Here is an 8716-nt window from a genome sequence, read left to right as displayed (position 1 = left end):
TGGTTAAGCTGAGTGCATTTAATATGATTCGCTGATGTAACTGTCCGATTTCAGGTATCTGACTACAGCCAACTATCCAGTTTTACTGCCTGATCTCAACCATAATTAATCGAGGGACTAGTTATGAAACCTTAGAACTTTCAAAAGCGAGAACAATGCTGTTGCAATCGATGTTAAATTGACCGTGACCCTGCACAATCTTTTATTTTCACTTTCCACGGGTTTGATTAGTTGCGCATAATTTAATCGAAGGATTTGATTGGTTATCTTCTCGAAAAAAAGGTAGGTCAAGGCCAAAAATACGGACAAAAATATGAAACAAAGGAGCTTTTTTTAACCTACACAATAATCAGTGAAAAATAAAGCAATTATTGCGCCAATCAAATTTGAGAAAATTGTAATGGTTATGATTATTTTAAAAATCGCGTGCCAGTTTATCAACCAATTCAATGAAAATGGAAACCTAAACCAATCGCGACTCTCACGCGTGGCAGTTGCTTAAATCGCCCACGTAAGTGCGAGGATCACTTCTCTGTTTTGTGGTCCATAACCTGCATTTCAAATGAACATTCGTTTCATTTTAAATCAGCCCAACAAATTGACCTGGGAGAGAATTGCACCGCATCGCAAAGGTCATGGATTGGAATCCGGTTGGAGCCACCTGAATTTTCCGGGTGATGTCAAGAGAAAATTGCACAATTTTAAGAGAATTGCATGATTCAACGCGTATCACGCATTGCCCCATCCAGGGCTCCCATTTGGTTGGCTATCAATTCAACAATTTCACTTTTATTGCACTATTTCAACTTTCTGCACTATTTCACTTTTCTGCACTCTGTTTGGGGTTAATTGAGGTGCTCTCAGTGAATCAACGCGCTGAAACGTTTTCCTGAATATTATTATGGAGGAAAAAACGTCAAAAACTTCCGTTCTTTTTTTCAAAATCGCCTTGAGATGGGAAACTTGTCGAAAACGATCGAATCAGCCTCAAATGAAAACGTTTTGCGGCAAAACTGCCATTTTGCAGCGTTTTGAGCAGTTTTGGAGCACAGGGAGCCCAAATTCACGTCTCAAGTGCCACCGCTGTCTTTTAAAGGAATATATAGGAATAAAATTCAAAGTGGCTATTCGTACGGGACCTATACACGGACCTATATTTGTTATTCATACGAGAGTCTTCTTAGAATTACACTCGGAAAGTCTTACCTCGTCTTTAATTCTTTAATGTACAGTTCAGCTATCAAACAACGACATTGATGCCTGTTTAATTTCACGAAATATCTCCTTCGTTCGATGTCACCGGCCTGCCTTGTGTTTCTGGCATTTAAGTCCGGCTAAGCACCCATCATCATGCTCCATGTGTACATACGTTTTGAGACTTGACGTGAAAAAAACCATGTTGGAGGATAAGAAATTCGTTTATTAATAATGACTTTTAACCAGGAGTCGAACCGCTACTTAGTCGATCAAAATCACTGAACTGCTACGATAACTTCTTTGAGAACATAGAAATATACCAACAAAAAGTTAGAGTGACATTTATTCTGAGAAGAAAAGTAATTGGATATCCGTATCTGTTTCTGTTGTCAACTTGACAGAAAACTTTGATGTAATCATACATGTTCCTTAACTAATGGGCAACGTGGCAACGTGGCTGACTAAGTTTTTAAAGCGACCGTTACATTCTGGAAAGAAAGGAAAGGAAAAGGAAACAGAGGTGGTGGCTATGGTCTTCAGGTGCCATGTGAATATTGTTTTCAAGGGGACAACCATCTCATGCAATAGGCCGCTTTCGATATGTATTAAAATTCAGCTTGAAAAAGAGGTTTAGAGGACAAAGACAAAAGAATATGGATGTCATGCTAATATCGTTCACATTCATTGCACGTTTTGTCCTCTCGGCCTCACTATCAAGCTGAATATTGAGATTTCGAAAATGGCCCATTGGCTCAACCAAAAATTACTGAAAGAAGAATTCAATCTCCAGTGGAAACATTCGTTTCTGGCGTTTTAAAGGAAATCAATATTGTACCTCGTGTGTTTACATTATTTGAAACTGTATAAACAAGTAGTTGACACCATGTGCAGGGCCGTAGCCAGAAAAAAGTTATGACTGAGGCAATGTTCATCGTTAAATATTCTTGGTAGGTATTTTAGGTGTTTATGACGAGTACATTTTGAAGACAACACTGGAATTACGCTTTATTTTAACGAATCACGAAAAAATGACCGAGGCAAGTGCCTCGGTTTGCTTCATACTGGCTGCGGCCCCGGTGTGACCTTTAATTCAGGTCAAGAAAATAGAAAAAAAGTCCTGTTGGGACTTCGAAATGGTGACCGGGACCGCTTAATAGAGGTGACCGCTTACAAATGTACTTTGAAAACTTAACTGATTAGAGTGTAATGAGAACCCGAAAGTCGTGGGTTCAATTCCCACCCTGGTCAGAGTTTTTCTCTGTCCTTGTGTGGTCCCATTTCCATTAGTAGGGCTAACGCTCACATTGTTCAAATGGGGTACAAAACTAGCACTCCTCATTACACTCTAATCAGTCAAGTCTGTTGAGGTACATGATAAAGTGCTACACGGGCAGCGTTTGTAAAAACGTAACCCCTCCTTGTACTTTGAAAACTGACTACTTTGTAGAGGGTGACTGCTTAATAAGGTACTGCTTAATGGGGCAGGTACAAAACACAGGTCACAGGTCCCAAGTCACAGGTCATAGTTTTACCAATACAGAAACAACCCTAACCATTGCTAACATGCTAGCATTAGGCCAAAGGTTAACCTTAATAAATGTTTAGGATACTTTCTGTATCGGTAAAACAATAACCTCTGACCTGGACCTGTATGTTGTTACAGATATTTATGTCCAGAAATGCACATAATTAGGTCTACATGGAAGGAGGCATGATAATCATTTTTAGATGGGCTATTAACGCATTCACTACTCATGCCCCTCAGGATGCCCCCGGTTGACAAGTAAAATCGTCTGGCTTTAGACAGAGTGAAATCTGTCAAGTCTCACTCCCGAGAGTTAATAGGGAGCTTAAGCAACGACAACGGCGACGGCAACGAGAACGGCATCTCAAAATATAAATTCGCGTTATTGTAATCGCTTCGTTACTATTTCAACTTTTTTAACATGACGGGGGTGTAGTAGTTCCTCAAAAATGACGCTGGTAGGAACGGCGCTCAATTTAGGGCTGAAAATGAAAATTTATCCTCAAGTAATGACGTTGTCCATAAAACCTCAAATTTGGCTATTTCACGTTGTAGTTTTGCTGACGACGGCAAAGAAATGGAGAAAAGTGAAAAACGCACGTGCAGGGCGTGCAAAGCTATTGTTTTTGCCTACTAAATATGCAAATTTGTGACGTTCTCGTTGCCGTCGCCGTTGTCGTTGCTTAAGCTCCCTAATCAGTTAAGGGAGGGGACGTAGTTTTTGACTGGTTAACCCATTCGCTCCTCAGGCGCCCCAGGACACCCCCAGTTGAGGAGTAAAGTAAAATCTTTTAAGTCTCACTCTCAGTAGTCAAAAAGCTTTAGCAAAGACAACGTCGACGGCAACGAGAACGTCACAAATTTACATACTTAGTGGGGAAAAACAATGGCTTTGCACGCCCTGCACGTGCGTTTTTCACCTTTGTTCATTTCTTTGCCGTCGTCAGCAAACCAACAACGTGAAGTAGCTAAATTTGACGTTTTATCTAGAACGTCAGCACTTGAGGATAAATTTTAATTTTCTCCGCTAAATGAAGCACCGCTCATAACAATTTCATTCCTGAGGAACTGCTACACCTTTGTCATATTAAAAAACTTGGAATAGTCGTGAAGTGATTACAATAATGAGAATTCATGTTTTGAGATGACGTTCTCGTTGCCGCTCCCGTCGTCGTTGCTAAAGCACCCTAATGGGTTAATGGAGGGGACGTAGTTTTTGACTGGTTAACCCATTCACTTGTCAGGCGCCCCAGGATGCCCCTAGGTGACCAGTATTCGTCTTGCATTAGACAGAGTAAAATCTGTAACGTCTCACTCCTAGGAGTCAAGCAAAGTGTTAATGTACAGTGTATTGGAGTTTAGTTCTAGCTTAAACACCATGTGCAAGTTTAAAGAAGTTTTCATTTAACAGCTGTAAGTGTTATATGATTAAATAACTACAAATTCTTGTAGTTACTTACTTTTGTACGTCAGCCTCTAAATCACTTAGCCTCACAAATGCTGATTTTGTGTTCTATGTAGATGTTTGAAACCGATGGATTCATTACGATATTTTGGCAAACCCTTGGAGAATCGCAGGAAGGAGGTCTGTTATTCGGATATGCATTTTTCATTTTTGTAAACAAGCAATAAGCGTCGCAGCTTTGATGATTAGCAGTCAGATAGTTTTTGCTTAAACAATTTTAAGAGAAGAGTGATCCACGCACTTATCAGGACAATCCAGGTGTCTATCATGGACACCTGAATGATAGACACCTGAAAAATTCAGGCGAACTCAACAGGAGTCGAACCCATGACCGCAAAGCCGCAAAGCCACAAATGTACATTTATTTCAGTTTTTGTTTATTTGCTCAAAAGTGAGGCTTACTTAAGAAATCGATAATTATTTTTTGAGTGTATTCACATTTTTCCAGAGGTAACAGTGCTGTAGGAGACAAGTACATTTGTGTTGGTAAGCAGATTAAACTCACTGTTTTGCTGGCTGCAAAGCAAGACTAAAATCCATGTTTTCCGTGACAGTTGATGACACCTTCCAAGAGAAACAACAGAGTTGGCCTTACATATATTTTGTTGTGCTGATAACCAAATATGTCATGAAATGCACATAATTGGATGCACATTGATTTTTTTAAGTGTCAATGTCATGATTGCAGTGTCCCCTTGCTCTTCTCTCCAGCTGCTATTGTGTCTTGGAAGACAGTCAATGTGCAAGACCAAGTGAAAGAATTTCTTGGTTTTGAGTGTCACCAGACCATTTCCAAATGGCTTGGCTATTGCCAGGTCATCATCTGGCCCCCAAACAACCCTCCACAGAAACACCATTTTCATTGTGTTTTACAAGATTTTCGTTTCCTCATCAGCCCAATACGCACAAGGAAGCAATCTATGAGCTTGAGGCACAGGGTCCAAGTATGGTGTCTGCATTTGAAGAAGGGAATATAACCCTTTGGAAATCAGGAGGACATTTCACAGAGACCATAAAAATAAATGGCAAAGGGTCAGTATGGTTAGCTCAGTGTGTGGCACATTGTCGTCAAGAGACACTAAGCGAATGAAGTTTTTTAATACCCAAATTTTAACGCTAATAGTAACATCTCAACTGATCGCTATTCATCCACTATATCAAGGTCAAATTATAATATTTGAATAGGCTTTATTTCAGTTGTGTGCAAGGCAAATTAAATGGCCTGGCTAATGGTAACTTAACCTCGTTGATAGAGTTACTTGCCTCGTTAGTTTTGGTACAAGCATAATGTCAATTACAAAGGGTTTCAAGTGCAAAAAATTTCAGAGGAAGTTACTTTGATTTAATAATGTGCAAATTTACGCCTGACACCTTTAGGATTGACAAAGTTTTTTAGCATATTTGGTGACAGTTTTGGTCTCTAGTTTTAAAGATTTAACTACTTCTTAATTAGTATTTTAGTATTTTGTATTCTAGTATTTTAGTATTGTAATAGTTTAGTACCTTAATATTTTAGTATTTGAGTAATTTATTAATTTAGTATTTTAGTTATTCGTATTTAGTTTAACAGGGCCATAAGGGAGAGCACAGTTATTTCTACTGTAATTATGCACCATATAAATAAAGTGTTCTAAAGTGTTCTAAAAAGTGAGGACCAAGGTTTTTATCAAAACAAGGCCATTTTAATAGAGTTCATATTAGGCATGCACAAGGAAGGAAAGAAGATTACAATGCTTCTCTCTTCTTAAAAATGGCCCTAAGAAATTTTTGGTCACTTGCCTCAGATTTCCTTCAGAATTAATCAGCCGTTATTGGAACCAGATGTATGGCGTGAGAAAAATGCAGCACACTCAGTCTGTCTCTAAGCAGGCCAACCAGTGGATACCCACAAGGAAATAAAACAACTAACAGGAAATTCAACCAATTCTTTTACGCACGTTCAGGAATCCAACCTCTGCGATATTGATGAGAGGCCAGACTGTGCTCTGACAGTCACAGATTCCATGCAGGCCCTTCTCCTTCAATTAACCCTCATTGACTCAAACGTTTTTTTGCTTTAGGTTCCCTTGTTTATCTGTGTGCCTGTACAAGGGTTTGATCATTGGGTTAGATCATTGGTGCTTCGAAATGTTCCCTGCTCGTTGAGGCCTGTGCGCATGCTCACTGGATCAATGCTTTGGATTTATGTGTGGACACTGGACTGGTGAGATGTTTTGTTTTTTTCAAATTAAGGCTTACCAGAGTATTGTTTAACATAGAGAGATATAAAAAACGGTATACTGAAAAAAGTTAGGAAATTATTTTTTCTGCCTTCAAGGACAACAATAACAACTTTATAATGCAATAACTTTATTTACAATTATATAATTATATTATTTGTCCCCCCAAGTGTACCCAATTCAAACCCTTTTTTGTTCCGGTTATTTCCATATCATTTAAATATGAATGCTATATTTTCATGCAAGTAAAATACACAATACACAAAGAATCTTTAAATCTCGGGAGATTTGTATCAGGTACAACATTGAGTTAGTCCATTAGGTCTAACAAGAGTGCGAGCTGTCATTGTCAAGGTATGTAAAACAGAGGGGAGGGGAGGTTGGAGGCCATTACGAGGACTAATTTGTAAATTTTATTATTGTTTTAAGTTGGTAAGGGAATATTTATATTTGACAGGGAAAAGTCAGGAAATCAATTCCTGTGCCTGTGGTAACCATGTTCATAGCAGAGATTTGTAATACAAAAAAGTTGCAAATTATGAATAATTTCACCTTTTACTGAGTCACAGGTGGCAACATGTATTTGTTTAAGCTTTTTTATCAACATCAGAAGATACGTTGGTGAGAGTTTGGAAGATTTCTGCAGATGGCAGTCCAACAGTAAGTATATAACATAATAAAAAATAACATATAATGAAAATAGTGGCAGGCCCTGGGGTGGACCTATAAATAACAGCAGGGTTGTTAATGATTCTTGATAATTCTTAATAAGTTATTTGCAAATGGCCACTCATTGATTTTATCAAATAAGCAAATGTTGGGGAAAAGTATTTGTGACAGTTGTGATTGCAGCTGAAATATTTTATCTGTAGCTAATTTTTCTGACCTAATATTCTGTAATATTGTTAGTTGTGTGGAGCAAAATTTACAGATCTTTCTAGGAACATGTTTGGTGTAACAGGCTATGATTGTGGAGAGATGTTTAGCAAACAGTAAATATGACCCTGGTACCATACTTGAAGGGGTAAAACATATTTATGTGACGTTTTTGTGCAATGGATAACATTGAACAGAAATTTCCAAGTAATTGGAGTGAACGTAATGAGAAAGGTTTCATTTAAGAAGTGTTCTGCCATTTGTTTCTTTATTTATACCTTGGGTTAGACTCTAGAATACACGTCTTATTTGCCCATGAATAGCTGTGTATTGTTATAGGCTTCGTTCTTCAAAGGATGCCATGTTCTGTTTTGTTTTGCACTGGCTTAATAGCGTATGTACTTCGTGAGGTTTTTTGTTTCAAAATCAGTTGCTTTGTCTCGATCTACTCAGCAGCCAAAGTTAGTGGATAGGGCGCTTGCCTAATTTAATCTGTCCAGTTGGGATTCCTTAAGTTATTCTTTTCTGTTGGATGATTGATATGTTTCATTGGCCCTGAAAAGCCTTTTTGGGGAGTGGTCAGTTAGCAACATCCAAATCCACTCAAAAACTATGTTCCCTTAATTAATTAATTATGTTTAATGGCAAAAACCTTAAGTGAGGTACGATTCGACCTTTTTTCTTGTAACTCGTCAGATCGATGTTTTACCAAAAGTGAAATTTTACTTGGGCCATCACTTCTCTAACTTGGTGACCCTTAAAGGAAACCTCCTGGGGTGAGACTGATCACTTATTTAAAAAATCGATTAAGTTTAGTTAGGCTGCAAAACCTTCGAGAATTAATTTAATTAATTAGTCGTTTTGTTGTCGCATTTTCCTTTATTTCAAATGGTGTTTTTCTCAAGGAGAGGATGTGCAGATTTTTTGAGGGGAGCGGGCGAGAGCCAAAGTTGTCGTTCCGCCAGCGACAATCGGAAGGTTAAGAGCGAGTTTAAGAAACTACGACTGCTACGGTGACGAGAACGTCACTTCAAAACATAACTTTGAGCTATCTTTAAGTATTTCACAATTATTCCGTATTGTTTACGTTGAAAAATATATAGGCGAAGTTTCCTATGTAGCTTAGTTGGTATGGACAGATTTGAAGTCAAGAGAGAGAATGAAGATTTACAAATGTATACCCACGTTGTCGTCAAAACCTTGAAACTGGTGATTTGAAGTTGTTGTTTTGACGCGGAGTACAGGAAAGAAATGTACAAAGCTCCGTGCCACACGTACAGCAAGGTACAGCAAGATCATTTTTCTTTTTTTAACCAATAATATCACTTCTTTTTGGCGTTGTCGTTGCCGTAGCCGTCATCGTTTCGTAGGGCCTTTTCACATGATCCCGGTTGACCGGGCTGGCGCGGTTACCTGGATAAAATTGGTTTCTGT

Source organism: Montipora foliosa, chromosome 12 (genome assembly GCF_036669935.1).
Source record: "Montipora foliosa isolate CH-2021 chromosome 12, ASM3666993v2, whole genome shotgun sequence".
Taxonomy (NCBI): Eukaryota; Metazoa; Cnidaria; class Anthozoa; order Scleractinia; family Acroporidae; genus Montipora; species Montipora foliosa.
The sequence above is the reverse complement of the archived record's forward strand: the minus strand, read 5'-3'. Positions refer to the sequence as shown.